Source organism: Dermacentor variabilis, chromosome 5, assembly GCF_050947875.1.
Source record: "Dermacentor variabilis isolate Ectoservices chromosome 5, ASM5094787v1, whole genome shotgun sequence".
NCBI lineage: Eukaryota > Metazoa > Arthropoda > Arachnida > Ixodida > Ixodidae > Dermacentor > Dermacentor variabilis.
The window spans coordinates 56,589,594-56,609,397 of record NC_134572.1 but is presented as its reverse complement, the minus strand read 5'-3'; the positions used below and the strand labels follow the sequence as shown (position 1 = coordinate 56,609,397).

The 19,804-nt window shown below is 44.2% G+C and overlaps 1 protein-coding gene and 1 long non-coding RNA gene across 4 annotated transcripts in view; one reads left to right on the top strand and one right to left on the bottom strand.

Annotated features, from left to right (window-relative positions):
* LOC142582632 (cell adhesion molecule 3-like) overlaps window positions 1–19,804 on the bottom strand; it is a 174,526-nt gene that overhangs the window by 136,881 nt on the left and 17,841 nt on the right. The gene's annotated exons all lie outside the window — the stretch shown is intronic.
* LOC142582631 (uncharacterized) lies at window positions 634–5,974 on the top strand. Of its 2 annotated transcripts, none has more exons than XR_012828463.1 (3): window positions 634–1,012; window positions 1,768–1,881; window positions 4,252–5,974. It is a non-coding gene; the product is annotated as an uncharacterized LOC142582631 (long non-coding RNA). The 2 variants fall into 2 exon arrangements; XR_012828462.1 differs by having other exon boundaries at window positions 1,768–1,894.

Below are 19,804 nucleotides of genomic sequence, written 5' to 3'. Positions count from 1 at the left end.
GAAAGCAAGATAGGGAACACATAAGCGTAACCTGTGCCTCACGGGTAAAATTAAAAATCATCGTATATAAATTATGTTGCTGTGCGACGGACACAAGCGCACGGAAACATCACACACTGCACATGTGTACCTCCGATGTTGTGTGGACAATTTCTGGGCTACATTTAAACGACAGCAGGAAGTTACTTCAATGAGAAACGAAGTGAGGGCGCATGTAGTGCAGGTAACGGCTGCGCATAAAGTCAGTTAAGGTTTTAAGGCCAGTGACCGAGGTTGAAATCGTTAAAATCACACCCCAGCAATAGCTTACGCAGGGTAAATTATCCGAATCTTGAAGGCCATGCTTTTTGCTGACTACATGTGGCATAAGCGATTCAAAAGCAAGAATACTGCATGTAATTTATTTCTGCCCTAAACTATAGCACACAATATGAGCATGTCAATGTTTCTTCTTGTCTAGCAACATATGTATGTAGTTCGGCCCAAAACGGCACAAAACCTGCTGTAGTGGGTATTATTGTAGGAATCACGGAGGCCACAACAGCCGCACTATTATACAGACGGCGCTGGCAGCGTCGGTATTTTCGTATTCAACGCGACAGGTAGAATACGAAGATACGACGTGTTGTAATTGCTCCGTCTTCAACGGTTGTTGTGCGAGCTGCATCGATGTGTTTGTTTGATCGTGTGTTATTAGGTTTGCTGTAATGAAATGAGACGTAGTTCGCGAGCACGAAAGTGCCAGACGATAGCTTGAGTATCGCTGTAAGCACGCCGTATGCGTGGCGCGCCAGCTAAATGTGGACCAACGATTTTCATGCCGTGGAGTGCGTTCCCTTTGTCTCCGCTGGTTGTCGTGGAAAGCTTGCTGGACGGCGCAAAGAAGTAATGCGTATTATTAGCGTGCCTCAGCTCGTCCACTACCCAGCGGCTTGTTTGCTGCAAGTAACATCGCAGACGCATCACTGGAAACTTGGAGAGCGCCTTTCGACCTCGCCGTACTGTTGAAACGGTAAGCAATCGTGCTGGCCAACTACACGTGCGTTCATCCGTGTTGTGTGTGCTTCCCGTGTCTGTATAGAGTGCCTTGCGAACGTAGCAAGTGGAACACCCACGTCAACAGTGAACCCTGTGCTGATACTTGCTACGCGCTGGTTGTAAAAATTGTGTACGCAACTCTATTGCCACAGTGCGGAATTGATAATCCTGATAAGCGTTTGCTTCCGCTGAGAAAAGTTTCGGAAATCGTGTTCACCTTGTGCAGCTGTGCGTGAGCTCCCGCCTGTCTGCTAAAGTTGCATAGTAACGACCCGTCCACCTCTTCGATTCTTTCTTCAATGACGTTTCCTCACTTATAAATGCTTCGACGTTGTGCACAATCTCTGCTTACGAGGTTTTTGGCTAACGAACAGTTCTAGGGAAAAAATGTAAGCCAATCACAGCTTGCTACTAGTACACCTTTATTTCCAAGACAAGATGTGTTGACATAACAGACTTAACTAAACGTGACAGGGGAACGTTGCCTATACTAAGTAATGGAAAAAACATTAAGATTAGATTGTAATCTGCTGCTACGGCGCGTCCAAAACATTATTTGATGTAGAGGTCCCTATTGTCATGACATTCGATAATTTCAAGCATTTGCTCTCTTTCCACATTAGTGCAGACATTGTTTTCATGACCCTTTTAGGTGCTGATTGCATGTTTTCACGATATCACAGCTTTATTGTGCCACTGCTATAAGCTAACATGGAACTCATTTTGTAGTGGCGAGGCCGTGACCCACAACATAAACTACAAGATCGAGGAGCCCCCAGAAATGCAGACCCTCTGGATATATGGCTGCAGCAGCATGGCCTGTGATCTGGATGGTCATGCCAGGTGTGTATGAAATGTATGTGTTCCAAAAAGGGGGCTTGGTGTCATTCATGGTGAATTTTGTCAACACATTCCATACTGCAGCTTACTAAAGAGACTAAATATTTATGCAACCTTATTGAACTTGCTACCTATTTGTGTGCAAAGCCATTATGCCCACATTATTGTGTTCTGTATAAAACTATACCTAACCTTTCCTGATGTTTAGTATTTCTTTTGCGTAAGTTGCTTACCTGCAAGTTAAATATAATTTTTGCTTTGTACGTACTGTATTTATGACTTTTTATTGTGGTTTTATTCTTTGAAAACTATTTCCTATGCTGTACCCCTTATTTGCATAATTTTTTTCTGTTTGTGCTACAATCTCGTGCAGTTTTCTGTGCATGTAGGAATTCGAAGTGTAGTGGACTAAATATGTCACAGGTCTAAGCACGTAGTGTGCACACCTTTGTTTATCATTGATATCTTTACAGTTACTTCTTTGTTCCCTTAGTAACAGCCACTGCGAAATACACATTTGGTGAGCTTTAATTTCTTGAAAATTAATATGATGGTCAGTATTTACTATGCTGCATTTACTTCAGTAGTACATAGGCACAGACTGATATGGATACCTTGTGACCTACGCAGGATGCCTTTTTTGTTTGTTGCATTAGAAATGGCGGCTCACCCACATGTCTTACTATATATGTGGTATGCCTCATCGATTTCACTTGTCGATTTTTACAGTGGATGAAAACAGATGAACGATTGTAATCCAACATGAAGCCCCGTTGTGGAAATGTACGGCCAAGTTGGATGACCATACTGGTCTTTTGAATGAAATATGGTGATCTCTTATACACATACGATACCGGCCAGTTTGCCCTATGTACGCTTGACCACATGTGAAAGGGATACAGTACACTGCCTGTGACACACACGACAAATTTGGTGGTATCCTTCACCGAGCAAGCCTCCCTTGCCTGCTAGCCTTTCTCAATTCTTTTGCACACTGCTGTGCATATAGGCACCCGACAAGAAAGGCTTGCTTAGATACCACTAAATTTGTCTTGTGTCTGTCAGAGGTAGTGTAGTCTATTCTTGTGATCATGTGTATATTTGGTCAAATGTACATGCAGCAGATTGGCCGGTGCCTGAACACGTGCCTAAGACAGCACCATAATTCACTCCCCGGATCAGTATGTTCGTCCCACTTGACCATGCACCCATGGGACTGGGGCTGCACGCCAGATTTAGACTGTTCATCTGTTTTGTTCAGCTGCGGCAACCAATTGACCAACAAATTCGCTGAGGAATGCCACATAAAAAGACTGGGTCACAATCTGTTTACTGAATTGTCTGAATTCGTAGTAACAAATTTGTTTGTTGCAACTAGATTTAGGCACGTTATTTCTTGTTAAATTTTCTGCTTGACCTACAGAGCAGTTATGCAATCAATTTTCAAAGTTGCATGATTAGTATAATTTTTGTTTTCAGTTTTTCACATGCCATGTTGCAAGAAGGACCCTTTTTAATTAAAACTGAATTAACTTTTCAATTGCAATTGGGAAGTCTTATCATTGCGTTTAGGATACATATCAGTGTACATACCTGTACTAGATTAGAAACTAATTGTTTCAATAACTCAAAAAGCACGAATATACTGTGTCCATTGTATCTGACAGTGACACTGCGACTGTGTTCCAAATACCACTAATTGGCAGTTATCCATCATAATTTGCGAAAACAACTTAAAACATTATTGTTCCCCATACAATGGATACTTACATGCATCATCATGATTGCTCAAGCTCCATGTGAGAAATTTATTATTGGCATATTAAGCATAGTACATACCAACTATGGCTAACAGCGGATGGAATATTAATTTTGTCTACTGCTCAGCAATAGAAGCCAGTAGGTCATTCCCTTCTTTTCAAAAAATTTGTTTCCTATGCACAGTGTGACGTCTGTATAGGACTCTTAGCTCGTGGGTGTTCCTGCTTGCTTATCTTATAAATGGGGAATGTGTTGTCATTGCAAGATGAGATTAATGTGTGACTAGGCTGTTGTCGTTTGGAGATGCTTTTTGTCATCAGCAATGATATTCTACTGCCAGGCACATTGGCCCAGTGCTGATGTCACAGTATCTTGGGAAAGTAAAGATATTGTCAAAAATGATTCTCAAAAGAACTGCCGCTGTTTGGCAGAGTGGTGGGGAGGTGGGGTGTTCTGCCACTTTTCTGTATAATTTTTTTCTGAAATACTCAAATGAAACTTAGCATAATGCTACAACTATATAGATATTTGTGGCATGTTTGTGCCTGCTAATACATTATGGCTGAATGTTCATTACACCTTTTGAAAATTAATTTCAATTGTATTTTCCAGGCTCCAGCGTCGCCGTTACTAGACGGACCAAATGAGGCCAAAAACTAGCCTTTCCTCGCTCCTTTCCTGGGAAGTGAAATAGCAGGTGATCATGTAAGAATGAACTTGCAACATGTGAGCAGTAGCCAAAGCTCCATACAGGACATGCTGGTGGTGGAATGATAAGACAAACCGCAATATTTATTTGTTTACTTATTCACTTAATATTTATTTATTCATATCTCGTGAATACTGTGCAGTTTTTCAGCAAGGAATCAGATAAAATAAAGAAATATCATTGCATCAAAGTAAACATGTTATTTGAAAAAGCATAATTCACGTAGCACAGTACCATGATAAAACATTTTCAGACAACTAGTCTGCTTTTGATACGAATTCATGAAAACTGCAAATTTTGAAGAAACAGAGCAGTAAGGTTAACAAATCTTACTCATAACTAAAAAATGAGATCACATTTCTGTTGGACCTAATACCATAATTTAATCTGGCAAATTAGAGATACCATATGCTGCTCTAATATACAATCACTAATTTATGATTAGATGTGCGAAACTCTCAAACATTGCAACAATTTCATGTAAGCTGTAAATTCATATATCAAGTTTGTTGACTTTAGACATAGCAGATGGAGTCTGCAGAACTGTGATATCTCTTTCTGGCACAGAGACGGGGATTAGTAAGCTTCGTGGTGTTATTTTTCTTAAACCTGCCAAATAGTTCTTCCTGCAACAAGTTGAATTCTCAAATGCCACAAACTTCAAATTAGTGCTGTGGTTGTCTCAAAAGTATTTCTGTATTTTGGATGTATTTGAGTAGGAAAATTTACAGAATTAACGAACTTGTGCTAGTTCTTCTTTATTTTTTTACAGTTGCAAACTAAGTCCTTTTCCTTCAAGTTTTGCTATTTTCAGCAAATTTTAATAAATATTGATAGTTTTAATGTAAAACTATGATTTAAACATTTTTAAATGTATCAAACCTCATCAAATTTGATTCCATTGTTGCCGAGAAAAACTATTTACTGTTTATGTGCATTACATAGGAGCTCCTGAGCTAAATCTCTTTTTTAGTCGTTGCGTGTGTCGGTCTGGTTTGTATTTCTCACCCTAATTAGAATATTGGCTCTGATCTCAAAATTGTTTCCCTTACAACGAAATACAAGCTTTTAAACTTTGTACGATATATGCTGTACTGCTCTATGATAACCACTGTTTGCCACATTTTTGCAGGGCCTGCGAGTGCTAATTTTACACATAGACTAATATGCTGTGTGGTTTCGGTATATGGTGTACTTATCTGTGAAAGCCATTATTTGCCACATTTTCACAGCGACTGCCAGTGTTATTTTTGCACTTAAACAAACTAAACTGCTGTGTCGTTTCATCAGGCTGACACAACATTGCAGTGCACATTCATATCAGTCTATTTTCAGGCTTTAGTATCCAACCGTTCAATGTGCACTGCTGGAACAGGCACTCCTTTTGCAGTTTTAATGGTATGGTTTCTTGTCCTAGTCAAGCCTGTTATTGCCAGGTGTCAACTGTAATCAAGTCTGCCACTGATTCTTTTACCTCATGTTTCGCGTGTTTGCACCACCAGCTTGACCTGAGAAGCATGTTGGCAGCTACAGTTTGTGTGTTGCAAGTTCTAGTCTGAAGCGTGTATGTCACATATATGAAGTATGTATCTAGTCTGAAGTGCAATAAACATTTCAAACTGAATACTTTGTGGTTGTAGCACCAATTATTTTGCCACTGCATTTACTGTAGTCCTTATTGCCTACAGTAGAACTTTGGTAAATTGCAAGTTCTTTACACGTATTGGCCTAGCTTTTATAGGCATTTGCTTGTAGGTACTCGAAAGCAACTGCATAGAAGTATTCTATAGAATTTTGTCTTTAGCGTCTCTAAAGCAACTCGATAGAAATATTCTATAGAAATTTGCCTTTAGCATCTCTAAAGCAACTCGATAGAAATATTCTATAGAAATTTGCCTTTAGCATCTCTAAAAAAACTCGATAGAAATATTCTATAGAAATTTGTCTTTAGCATCTCTAAAGAAACTCGATAGAAATATTCTATAGAAATTTGTCTTTAGCATCTCTAAAGAAACTCGATAGAAATATTCTATAGAAATTTGTCTTTAGCATCTTTAAAGCAACTCGATAGAAATGTTCTATAGAAATGCGTCTTTAGAGTTCCTATAAGAATGCGGTGGCCAAATAACTTTTGAAACTCTATAGGAAAATTCTATAGGCAATCAAAATAAACACAATAGAGTTCTATAGAGAACATTCAAAAGACTTTCTAAAAAAACACATTAAAAATTTTTGTAAGGGCAAACACTAAAATAAAATACTCGACGCAATGAACCGTCTGGTACAAATCGCACACTTTGTCAACCATTTGAACAAAGTATTCATTCTTAGATTGGCATCTAACGTTACTGTGCTGACAGGCAATAAGAGACTACACTAGACTGTATACGCAGACTATGCAAAACAATAACGTCCATCGGTTAAATCTTACACTCATATGGCAAAAAAAAGTAAAGAAAATGAATGCCAAGTGGATTAAAGGTTAAAGAGAACAGATCGTTCTTTAAAGTACACAGTAATAGATTTCAAGAGAAAATGGCATTATTGCACTCAATGAATACACGATGAAGAGTTTCAGGTTTGTCACACAAGGAAGCTACGATCTCATGCATGCTTCCGTCGTGCCAGAGTCGCTTTTTGAAACGTCTGGCATTTGCGCCTCGTGCCAGCAACTCGCGTTCTTTCCTTGTGAAAGCTAGCGCTTTGAGGCGCTGCATTGCCTTCGGGATCGGCCCGAAATCTCGGCCCGATCGGCCGAGAACGGGATCCAATCGATAGAAGAGTGGGGGAAAATGCTCATCGAAAAACAGCGCAACTACACCAAAGAAATCGCGCGAACGACGCAGACGCCCGAGGTAGACGCCAGACTGCTCAAGCTGTGGGAAGCTAGACGCGGGCTCACCAAGAGGTGGAAGAAACAAAAATACAACAGGAAGCTAAAGATAAAGATCGCAGAAGTCACAGCGAAAGCAGAGGAGTACGCGGCGCAATTGGCAAGGCAAAATTGGCAGCAATTCAGCGACTCCCTCAACGGAACTTTGAACACAGCGAGCACGTGGCATATCCTCAAGGCTCTCATAGATCCGACCAAGACCAAGGCAGAAAACAACAAAACCATCTACCGGTTCATCCACCAGTTCGAGGGACCAGACTCGGAACTCCTGGAGAAGGTACGCGTTAAATGCTTCGGGGACACAAACCCAGCAGCTTACGCAGAGCTCTACCGCGGAAGAGAAAACGTTAACCTGGACAGACCCATCACGCGAGAAGAGGTCTACGCAGCGATTCGAAACGCAACCAGAAACACCGCCACGGGTGCAGACAAGATAAATAACGCACTCATCCGCAACCTCAGTGAAGAGTTAGTCGCAGAATTAACCGACTTTCTCAACAAACACTGGGAAGCTGAGACCGTTCCCGAGGAGTGGAAGAATGCGGAGGTAGTGATGATTCCTAAACCGGGCAAGAAACTGCAAATTGAGAACCTCAGACCGATCTCGCTCACATCGTGCCTGGGAAAACTGTACGAACGAGTGGTGGCGCTGAGACTACAACAGTACATGGAGGACAACGAATTGTATCCCCACAGCATGTTTGGATTCAGAGCAAAATTATCGACCCAAGACGTACTGCTTCAAATCAAAGAAGAAGTACTCGGGAACGTCCCCAGGAGTGGGGAGAATATAATAATGGCATTGGATATCAAGGGGGCTTTTGACAATGTAAGCCACGAAGCTATCCTCACGGGCATGAACGACCTGAACTGCGGGAGGAGAGTCTACGGCTACGTCAAAGCCTTCCTTTCAAACAGAACGGCAACGATTGGCCTCGGAGGGCTCCGATCAGAGAAGTTCCTTACTCCAAACAAAGGGACGCCTCAAGGGTCGGTCATCTCCCCCACGCTTTTCAACATAGCAATGATTGGCTTGGCAAAACAGTTAAATGAAATCGACGGCATACACCATGCCATGTATGCCGACGACATCACCATCTGGGTTAACACAGGCTCGCTCAGACAGAAAGAAGAGAAGTTACAAGAGGCAGCCACCTGCGTAGAGGACTACGTCAGAGCAAGAGGGCTAGCCTGCTCCACTGAGAAGTCCGAGCTGCTGAGAGTTTGGAGAGGAAAGCAAAACCGCACAGTCCCCACCAGCGACGAGTTAAAGCTCCACGTCTACCTCGAGGGGAAGCCGATACCGGAAAAGACGCTCATCAGAATCCTGGGGATGTGGATACAGTCAAACCAACGCTGCACCCACACGCTCGCCCTACTCAAGGCATCCACCCTACAAGTGGCCCGCATGATCACGCGCATCTCACACAGACGCCACGGCATGCGAGAGGAGGACACACTCAAGCTGGTCAGAAGCTTGGTCGTCAGCCGAGTGGCATACACCCTTCCATACTACAATCCCATCAAGAGTGAGGTACAACAGGCGGACGTGATTCTACGCAAAGCCTACAAAACCGCACTCCACCTTCCCCACAACACCTCAACCGAAAAGCGCCTAGCCTTAGGACTACACAACACCTTCGACGAATTGAAAGAGGCGCAACTAGTCTCCCAACAACGCAGACTACAGCAGACCCCATCTGGCAGGGAGCTCCTGAAGAAACTAGGCTGCGCCGATCAACTTCAAGAGATACAGAGGACCGAAACAATTCCGGACGAGTATCGCAACACACTGAAAGTAGCACCCATACCCCGGAACATGGATCCCAACCTACACAAAGCGCGCAGGGAAGCGAGGGCTGAATACCTACAAAAGACACTAGCACCCCAAGAAACGACAGTATACGTGGACGCATCCACGTACGCCAGAGCAGCGGGGCAGAGCAACAGCAACGCGGTAGCAACGGTGATTGATTCGAACCTACGCGAGATCACCAGCGCATCACTACAAGGCTGTACGATAGTCGAGGCTGAAGAAGCGGCCGTCGCTCTAGCGGCAGCGCAGGGATATCGGTCTAAACGGTCTCTAACAATCCTTACAGACTCGCAAACAGCGTGCCGCAACTACCTACGCGGCAGAATAGGGCACGGAGCGCTCCGCATACTCCGCTCCGGAGACCCCATAACAGAACGACAAACAAAAGAAGAACCAATTAGGCATACGATAGTATGGACGCCGGGACACACGGGAGTGGCAGGGAACCAAGAGGCGGACAGGATAGCTCGAGGGTACACTTATTACCGAGCATCCAACATAGGCGACCTCGAGGAGACCGAACCTGTACCCCAAGACTATTCGGCGATACTAAATTACTACAAGGGCTGCAGAAAGCGGTATCCACCACCGCACAACTCCCTTAGCAGAGAGGACTCTGTCGCGTGGAGGCAGCTACAAACGGGCTCGTACCCTAACCTAAACGTACTCAGCAAAATTTATCCCACACAATACAATGACAAATGCCCCTGGTGCCACGAAACACCCACGCTGTATCACATAACGTGGGCATGCCAGAAGATAGACGTGGTACCCGTTATACCAAACCCGAGTGCGGAGCAATGGGAGGGAGTGCTCTCCAGCGATCGCCAGGTCGACCAAGAAGGTCTGATTCGGCGAGCACAACTGGCAGCAGCATCCAGCGGAGCCCTGGACTAAGGGCAACCGACCGTTGTGCTAGAAGATGGACGATTCCATCTGAAGACCGCAGAAGACCAGTGAATCTAGAGCTGATAAAGTTTTTCACTCACTCACTCAGACGAACGTGATATCTGCGAAGTGGGCAACGCCCGTCTAGATATATTGTTCTCGCATTAAAGAAAAACGAAAAACAAGGGGAATCACACTTTTATGCTTAAGTACGTTTTTACACAGCCTACAGACAAACTATACACATATCGGACAGTTTGCCTTCGCAGAAATTGTATTGTAAAGGCCGGAAAATTGTTCACTTTACTTCATAGACGATATAATTGAATTTTGTGCAATGTTGGTTTTTGATTGAATATTAAACGGATTGTTTGTTGCACTTTATGGACGTTACACGACGAAAAGTGTAAGTTCATACGTTCAGAGCCTATGGTATCTGAAGAACTTTGAATTTCATGCTAAATAAACCAGTAACTTCTTCGGCGGCAGGCGTTCTTGCACAGCTCAACACCACTAACTGTCGCGGTAGCAAGTACACACACAGAAAGAATAAGTAAAGAACTGATAAAGGAATAAAAAAGGCATATCTCTGCGGCCAGATAAATCTCTCAACTTTGGGAGAGAAAGCCCAGAGGTGCTGTCGGCCCACAATGAAGTCAGCACTACGCCAGTGCGAAAGAAACCTCACGCCGAGCCCACAGTGTCCTGGATGCCAGCTATCTCCCGTTGTTTCTGAAACACTCGGAAACACGATGGATACTCACATTGCAAAGAAAGAAACGAAGAAACAGAGAAGCGACGCCACAACACGGCAGCTGCATACGCATACACACGGGTGCGGGACATAGTGAAGTGAGGGTGCGCGTATAGGCACTGAAAGGAGGTATATCCCTCCTCCAAACAATGAAATATAGTCGTTCGCAGCAGCGCAGATAAGACAGCCCGAAGCGCCCTATTCGTTTGCTCGTTACTTCATGTTCCATTTCTGTTCAGTTCCGCTTCCATTCACCTTTTATTCTTGCGTGTCTTTTTCCCCTTATATTTCCCTTCCAGATCGCTTGCTTTTTCTATACCTTCTTCCCTTATGACCAACATTTCCTTGCGCAAGCTCTAACGACCACCACGACATGCGAAGAGCATTCCGCTATTTGTTCTTGTCACTTCCACTTTTCACATTGGTTCCTTCTTCCTCTTTGTTTCTGTGCAGTGTTCCTTCTGCCTCGCTCCCACTTCTTTTTATACAACCTTCCTGAGCGTCATTTCTTTGGTTCGCTCTCTTTCTCTAGGATACATACGGACACTTCTTCATAGAGGAGCCCGAACCAAGCTTGAGACCTCGTGCCCGACTTTCTATTTGCGCCGCAGACAAGACCCAAAGGATTCCGCTCTTGCTTCTCTTCTGGTTCTTCACGCCCGTTCTTTGCTCTTCTCGAATCCTGAACAACCACTATGCGAGCAGCAGTGATCAAGAGAGAAAATAGTGTTTCTATTCCCGCCTACATATTTGTCTGTGTATTTTAGTAGTGCTGGTAAGCCCTGCCGTGGACCCATTTAAAACCTTCTGCATTCATTCATTCATTCATTCATTCATTCATAGAGGGAAATGTTTGCTGGCCTGCGCTTTACTTCGCGTACACTACACGTTGGCACATTTGACTACTTCAATTCAGGCATGACTGGAAAAAAAGAGGGGAAGAAAACGACACAGTCAATATAGCATGTGTTTACGAGGTCTCCTATTTTCCCTGGCGTGAAGCTCTGCCACGCGAAACACGTAATTCCGAAGAAACGGTTTCGCGAAGAAGCGGATGCGCGCTCAGCAGGACACAAACGTAAAGACACCCCCGACAAACTGTACAATTGAATTCTCGAATCAGCGCCCCTATTGTGCTTTTATTGTTTTCTTTTTCTCTGCCTTTGTCGCGGCGTTGCTTCAAAACAGCACTTTGAGTTCGTTTCACAGAGGAAATAACATACAGATTGCTGAGGCAACTCAGGTTCGACAAAACAGTGGCACTGATTCAATTTTCCTTGTCGTTCGTTTTAGTGGGCAGATGAGTTTGTTGCGCTACTACAGGACACAGGAACGTTGTATGAGGTCTCGAGAAACTTCCAGTACGCAGCTTTGTGGTCGTACGTGCGTGCGTATGCATACGTACGTTGCCGAAAACGGATGGCAGAAATCAACCAAACGGAGACGCTGGGGCGTAGCACGCTTGGGTAAACAGGACAGCGAGAGGGGCGTAATCGAAATCAATGAATACGCTTTCGGCTCAATATAAGCTGGGTGGCTAGGCCCATGCACGGCACCGAAGGAACGCAAGCGCGGGCGTGGTTCTATATAGAAACAGCACCGAGTCGCCCAACGTGTGCTTGCTGTGCCTGCTTGTCCAAGGCTAAACAAGATGAATGAAACGGGAAGCAACACAAAACTTGCAGCTTTCTTTTCGGGATCAGAAAAGAGGCAGAAAAGTGAAAAAAAAAAAATCTTTGTGGCTATGTCAGTTTAGTGGCGTTATAGAGGTGCCTTGTTTTTATTGCCCGTGGCCACTGCTGGACGCGGGTAGCGGAAGTGTGAATAAACTGCAAGAACGACTAGGACAGCTTTAATAACGGGTTCGGCTTACTTAATTCAATTACCATGGTAAGTATTGAAAAAAAAACAAATACAAACAAACAAACAGAGATAGCAAGACAAAAATAAATACGGATTCGCAAAGCCCTGTGTAAAAACCATCTTCTAACGAACGTTTACGGTTGGCCCACTTCGCAGAGACGTTGCAAATGGACGTTGACAAGAAAACGCCATTTGTGTCTTCGCAAGCGTCCTTGTCCCCCTTTGACATGTGCGCGCGTTGTCTTTGAAGATTACGCGTGCGTTTGTCGTATGATGAGCCTGCCTTAAAATATATACTTGAAAATTGTTCTTTACCATTACGTGCATTTTAAGGTTGCGCATGCAGTGTTCGTGAAAGCAAGCAACGTAGTAAAATAGAATTGGCCAGTGGCAGACATATTCCTTCGCGATGCAATCTCGTTTATGCGTATCTGTGTCAACAGAGCACAGGAGAGAACATTTAACTTGTTTTCAAGCGTGCAACAGTTACGCACGACGCAGTGATATGAATCTGACACCTGAGAATATACCAGGTATTTGGTCTTATGGAACACTTTGGTGCCCGGGATTAATGTCGTGTCACTTGGCATCTTGAATGACGATTTGGATGTTGCATATCATATTGACCGCAAAAAAGACGGCGACAGAGGGAGAGAACACATAAACATTTGATGTTGTCACATTTGGATGTTGTCCGTCACATTGCTCAAGGGAGATTCTATTGAAAGCTCAGTGTGCCAATGTTGAATTTATGGAGAGGCACATTTGAACATTGACTTGTTATTAATCTACAAAGGTTTACACCACTCCTTTTTGTTTGTTTTATTGTTCGTAGCGTATTGGGAGATATGCTTCGATGATGAAGAAGTAGCAGAGGCCACTCATTTTTGCCCTTATATAGGCGTCATCTTAGGGGAAAATGACAATGGTCATCTCCTAACTCTCCAGGGTGCGCTGCCTGAGAGCAATAAACGTGTTTCTTAAAGAGCACGCAACATGAACGAATAGGTTTGCCGTTTCCCATTGTGTGCATTGCTATAGTGTTCGCCGCTCTGTAAAAGCTTTGAGCCTTTGACACGCGCCATCTCTGAGATAAATTGAGCGTCTGCGCGTATCGATCAGAGCTGGACGGAGTGCACAGGCGTGAACTGGCCGTTGTAACACTGACTGCACCCAGAGGAGCTGTAAATCGACGCCTGGGATAAAGAACACACCTTCGTGCTTTTCCTGCCGCCAGCGCTATACATTTTCTGCGCTAACAAAGCTATAGACTCGAATCGATGACGCTGTTTCTTTTTCTTTCTTTATGTGCTCTTAATTTCTTTCTTTTCGTTTTTCTTTGTTTCGCGCCTCTTCCTTGCGCGTCGCTCGCGTCGAAACAAGTATTTCGGCTTCCCTAGAAGAGTCTGTGTACGTGGCACGAGAAAATAGTCAGTTGCACGCCTATACCTTTCATTGCGAAAGCGAGAGCAAGAACGGAGAAAGAGCCGCGGTCGTGCATTGTGCATGACAGGTTACTGACGTCACCTGTACGCGTACGACGGCACACTGCGCATTATAGTAGTGGCGGAGCAGTGCCTGTACAACGCGCTGCATTAATTGTTCCAGGTCTTTTACATTATGCACTCGGTCACTCGCCTATAACATGAGCCTCGCACTGTGTAATTACTCTTGGCACATGTCCAGACTGGGCTGTGGATAATTCTGAAGTTATTAGGCTTTTTTCTTCATGTGGTAGTAAAACAGATCTTGGCAATTGAAGAAGAAAACAGCCACGATGGACGCATTATCAGAAATTCATCCCCTGATACGCTTGCCATGCGTACTTTTTTTCCATAGGGCCTCGCTCTATAAGTGACTCACGCCCGTTTGTCGAAATATCAGTTTTGGCATTGTAATAATGCACATTGGCCATATACTGCTGTTTTCACGCCAACTCTGTACTGTTCATTGTCATGCAGCAGCTAATGTCTTCAAGATTGCTTCCATTTTCAGGTACTTTACCCAACAAATCAATCGCTTCTCTTACTCTTGTCTTAGCATTAAGTTTCTTGCTCAGCTCCAGCGCAAAACATGAGACAAAAAATACGAGTGAAAGAATGAACGAGGGACAAATTACTCAATTAGCTTTGGCAACAACGATTATAGTATTATAGTGCCTACTTCTCTGAACAAGAGATTATTGACGACCAACACTTGAAGCCTTGAGAGGAGATTGGAGTTAACTCGACCGAGCAACCATAGGTTCGCGGTAGCCTTCCATAAATAACATCGTTGCGAAACTATACGAGACAGCTAGCTCACATTGAGATGAAGGGCTGAAATGATTTGGAATAAATAATAACAATAACAATGAAAATTTCCCGAAGGAGTGGCAATTTACTGCGCTTGAAAACGTCAACGACTTGTGACCAGTCAAGCTGATATTCTGCAGCTTTTATTCTGCCAGCCCCACTGTTCATTTGCATCAGCGTATTATGTGGTAAGTAAACTTCTTATTTTGTCCTATCTTATCTTATCTTATCTCATCTTATGGTGGTCCGCGACAAGCCATCAGTCTGCAGTGGTTGGCGTTGGTACTATCGCTCTTATTACTTTTGAGCGCCTGTGGTTTATTACTATGCGCCAAAATTACAGCATACGAACATAGTAGCATTCGGTAGTGGTTGGTCACCACGGCCGAAAGAAACAATTACAGATTAACAAAAAAATAAGAATCAGGAAAGTGGGGGAGGTTGTTACCTTTTGGGGTGGGCCCCTTTCTGCCGTGCCTATACCGTACTTCGCAATAGCGAATGGAGTGGCCACAACCGGTAATCTTTTCTGCGGCCTTTTTTTTTTTTGTTTGTTTACGCGCAAGCGTAAGTGGCCAGCAGGCGCAGTCGGTGAATGTTTGTTCGAAGCCTCGAAGGAAGCGGAGGAGGAGGCCGCCTTGAGGTGAAGAGAATCGCGCGCGTGGGAAAGCACGAAGCACGAAAGCACGACACCACAGCGCCCGTGGTGTCGTCGTCTTTCTGGTGTGTGTTGTTTTTTTGGCGCAAATTCTTTTCAATATGCACGAAGGAAAGCGCTGAGCACTCGGCAGAGCAACGCGACGTAAAGAAAAGTCTAGGTGACGTTCAGCGAAGAGGGGGGAGGGAGAAGAAGCAAGGCGAAGCGTCGTGGAGGAGGAAGATAGGCGGAGGCGCGCTGGGTTGACCTTCTCTGGCAATCGATACAGGGTTTGTTTGTGCTAGGGACGCACCGGGTTCGTTACGTGATAACATCGCTCTCGCGTGCCGAACGCTGGTGTCACGGCGCACGGACGAGTAATCATGCGGCTATTTTCATATTTCGTGCGTTTTTTTTAACTCGGAAAAAGTAATCACGCGAAAGGTAGCACATCAGAAGCAACAGGATCGGGTGTTTTAAGACACAATTATTTACTTTCTCTCAAAATTCCGCCCTCAACTCAACAATTCCTAAGTTCGTTATTTAATCTAATCTTATTATCGACAGTTCAATTATGAAAGGAAATACCCTTGGTGCGGTACTTCACTGCCGACAGAATACCATTGGTTGCGTCCTCGTATATTCTGTATTTTATATTTAAGAGCTTGGTTAACGTTAGCTGGGACACCCCGTATACCGACACCTTCGCTGGGGTTAAGCAGCTCAAACAAGTAACAAAATAACGTTGCGTATTTGTGAGGAGATACAGAAAATTACCAACTTTGCACGTGTGAACATTACTGTCCACTGGGTGCAGGCACATGGTCATGACCACAACCGTGACTTTGCGGACTGCAATGCTTATTGCTCCTCAACACCCAGCGCTCCTGGTCTTTCCCTCCCTCTGACACCCCCCCCCCTCCTCTTTTTTTCATTGCCAGAAAATCCATCCCCTTGCGGTACACGCATACCACATTCTTTCTCGGATGGGGGAAGTCTCTCCCCATGGACTTCATGCCGGGGCGGCCCTTGTGTTTGGGGCCAACCACACGAAGACATTACCCAATATCTGAAACGATCCGTTCCTGCGATTGCAGCGGAAACCCACCATCTACTTTGGACGTGCCCTAGAACAAAAATAATTCGCGAAAGTGTACTTAGTGGTGCGAAATTGAACAGTTGTCAAGCTGAAGACCATGAAATTTTAATTGTTGACAACACATCTTTTGTCAGTGTTGCAGTATCTGTAGGAAAGGGGCCTGCATGCTTATATTTAATTTCATACGGACATTATGCCGCGTGGCAACCTAAACGAATAAAAAGAAAGAATAATTCCTGAGAGGACCTGTTCAGCAATGTTGAATTGTTAGACGATTACATCGCTTCTTCTGGGGCAAAACTAGCACTATGAACCACGCGCCGATGTCGTTTTGCAAACACGATCTTCTTAACGAGCCCGCTACGGCTTGTGTATCGTGTATGCTGTGCGGGCCTTGCGCGAAACATTTGTAAAGTTTTAATAGTCAGTTGCGCAACTTAGACGAACGTTCGAACGTTGGCTGAGATAGGGAGGATGTGGCAGCGTCTGTGGATTAAAAAAAAAGAAAGAGCTGTACAAGCAGCATTTCTCTAAAAAGGATGTTTCAAAATGCTATTAAATTCCTTGAAAATAGCCCGCTGTCAGGGCAGACTGTCTTAGTTTGGTGGTTCTGTATACAGATTTGTAAGATTAGGGCTTGTTGTGATTGAAGCACTTGAGCCTGAAGTTCAAGAAGCTCAATGAAGAGCATGGCGGCATTCGGTAGTCATTTTGTCTCCACAATGATCTTTGAACTAAGCCTTTTTTTCAACATTCAAATATTTCACAGCGCTGAGACTGCAAGATCTTGCCATTTCTGCCCGTGAGTTAGAGTGGATCATTGAAGTTAGCTTAATACTTTCTTTCTCGTATCATATTGAAGAAAGTGGGGAGAGAAACAATTTTTCACGTTTGAGTAATTAACTCACAATAGCTTTGCTAAACATGACTGCATCTTTTGCCTTTACTTGGTCCTTTATTCAGTTTTGTTCAACTGGTTTGAGAATATCCTAGCATAAAATGTTTCCAGAACGTATTATTCATAAGTTCCAGCTGGAATTTGAAGAGAGTCACCGAGCTCTCCGAAATAACCTCAATCACATGTAATTCAGGAATAAAGAACTCGCCTCCCCACGGAGCCTAGCGCACGACAAAAGACGGCGCGCTTATTCGCCACTTTTCTCGGTTGCGTGCGCGATATTGAGCCGCGATCGCCGGCTCACCCTCGCACACTTTCACTCGCACAAACAGCGCATGGTGTGCGGCGCCGATTTTAACGCCCTTAGAATTTATACGGAACCTCATGGTCACGCCGATGGTGTAGATGCGCCTGGAGTGTCCATACAATTGCTATCGCAATGAAACGTCGCAAGATGACGTTGCCAGCTTTGTTACGGTTGCTACGGCAGTCCACGGCACCGGTGACCCCGTACAGTCTAACGCCTCTATAACGAAGTGCTTGGGACATCTGAAATTATTGTTAATACAGGTCACTTCGTTGTCAAGGTCACGCACATCACAGTTCGCAGTGAAACTGGGACATAATAATTATTTTGTTATACAGGTCATTTCATTGTATAGAGGCGTTCGTTGTAGAGGCGCTCGACTGCATTCCGTAAACGGTAAGATGCGTACGGACACGTCAAAGTACTTTGATCTCTTTCAGCGTTTCTCTCCGAGGGCGTACTGAATTAGGGGCGTGGCTCAAGTGCAACTAATTACACGCTCTATACGTTCACACATACTGCATCGCCTGCCGTCGACATCCTCCTTAACACATAAACTACGTTTGACGACGCTTAACTGGGAAGTTGGGAGGTGAAAGTAAATTAGAGTTTAACGCATGTTCACCTGCGCATCAAAGGATCCTATATAACGTCTCTTTAGAAACTGAATCGCTTTTCTCCAGCTTCACATTAAAGCTGCTTTCACTCCCTTTCATTTGACGCTACAAGCGCAAGCTGTGAACGGAGGCCAGCGGCCGCCCACACACGTATTGAAAGTCTATCTCCCAGCGACACGACGGCGCGAGTGTAGCTGGGTCTGATGGAGACAAAGCCCAGTCGGCGACGTATTCAGTTAACGCGAGTGGCGGGGTTTCGGGGCCGGTTGGACGATAATTGCGTAGGCGAGGCTGCAGCAGTCCGTGGCACAAGCATTTATTTCTGTCTACTTCGTGTCTTTACTCTGCGCAAAGCTCGCCCTCTCTCCCGAAATTTGAAGCTAGAAATGAAAATTGTATATTAAAAGGACGGGGGACGCGTTCTAGGTAAGTACATGGCTAATTATGTAGATGCACTTGCAAAACAGTGTGTATGCTATGCGCGTGTACGACAATCAGTTATACGAGTTGATTTAATACCTTGCTATCCTTGAAGGCTTGCAGGGGATTTGCTTCTATTTCACCTCTTTCGCTCCGTGCAGAGCCAAATGTGTTTTCGGCAGAACACCGCACCGTTCAGCTGCCGACTGCAAGGATTTTTCTTCACAATGCAAGGCATGAGCTTCCGGCATCAATAGAAAATCTTTCGGGCTCTCAGGTGCGGGTTTTTTGTATTGTGTGCCATGCATGGAAGGCATCTATATATATAACGATACGGTTTGCATCTCTGAGCATACAAGGGAGATCACACAGCCAGAGACAGCTCAGTAATGTAGATACAGGTATTAACAGTGTAAAGCCTGTTATGCAATAACCATCTATGAAGCTGGCTGTACCGTACTACACAAATGCGTGGCTGCAATTTGGTTCTCAGACACGGAACAGACTTGCTGGAGCACCTATCAGGACGTCATTACTTCTTACTGCCCGCTTTGTAATCAATTTCAATATATTTAACTGTTACACAACCAAACCACTTTCGGTGCATCACGTTTTGTCGGATAAGCAGTCGCACGTGCATATTCAGAATCTTCTTATCAAAAACACTATGAATACCAAAAAAGTCGTACAGTTGTCCTCTTTCTTGATATTTTTTGAGATCGATACACATTTCAATTTTCTACGGAATAGTTAGGATACGTAATTTACAGAATAGATCCAATGCTTTGGATCAAGAAGCAGTCACATTGGACATTTGCCTAGCGTGGACGACGCAAAACTGGAGAAATAATTCTGTATCTATGACATGACTTATTCTTCAATACGGGGTCGACACGCTTTTCTCAAAACGTGTCATTCTATCCAAAATCATCCTGTTGAAAATAAAATGCTTCGTTCACCAATTGCCTAG